General features: G+C 35.6%; 1 non-coding gene across 1 annotated transcript; it reads right to left on the reverse strand.

Moving 5' to 3' along the window:
• Nucleotides 1-390: 390 nt before the first annotated feature.
• Nucleotides 391-497, reverse strand: LOC127670313 (U6 spliceosomal RNA). The gene has a single exon (XR_007974527.1). It is a non-coding gene; the product is annotated as a U6 spliceosomal RNA (small nuclear RNA).
• Between the last annotated feature and the right edge of the window lie 214 nt (nt 498-711).

Below are 711 nucleotides of genomic sequence, written 5' to 3' on the forward strand. Positions count from 1 at the left end.
GTTTTGTTTTTTGAGGCTTTTTAAAAAATTCTATATAGTTTTTATTTACATTTCAAATGATTTCCCCTTTTCTGGGCCCCACTCCCCAAAAGTCACATAAGCCTGCTTCTCTCCACCTGTTCTCCCATTCACTCCTTCGCACTTCCTGTTCTTGTTTTGCCCTATACTGCTACACTGAGTCTTTCCAGAACCAGGGGCCACTCCTCCATTCTTCTTGTACCACATTTAATGTGTGGATTATGTTTTGGGTATTCCAACTTTCTAGACTAATATCCATTTATTAGTGAGTGCATACCATGATTGATCTTTTGAGACTGTGTTGCCTCACTTAGTATGAGGTTCTCCAGCTCCACCCATTTGTCTAAGAATTTCATGAATTCATTATTTCTAAAAAATATGGAAAGCTTCATGAATTTGCATGTGATCCTTGCAGAGAGGCCATGCTAATCTTCTCTGTATCGTTCCAATTTTAGTATATGCGCTGCAGAAGCGAGCACAATCATGATGTTTTGAGATGTTCTGCTTAACATTTTACCTAGCTTATAGTTGCTTTCTGCAACCTACATATAGAAGGGTCAAAAAGGTAATTCTTTGTTTTTTGTACATGTACTAATTTATTTTACAAAACAAAGGTGATTTGTTTATTTTTTAAAACTGGCATTAGGAAAGTACGTTAATATACTATAATATACTTGTATATACTGAAGATCA

Source organism: Apodemus sylvaticus, chromosome 19 (assembly GCF_947179515.1).
Source record: "Apodemus sylvaticus chromosome 19, mApoSyl1.1, whole genome shotgun sequence".
NCBI classification, from domain to species: domain Eukaryota; kingdom Metazoa; phylum Chordata; class Mammalia; order Rodentia; family Muridae; genus Apodemus; species Apodemus sylvaticus.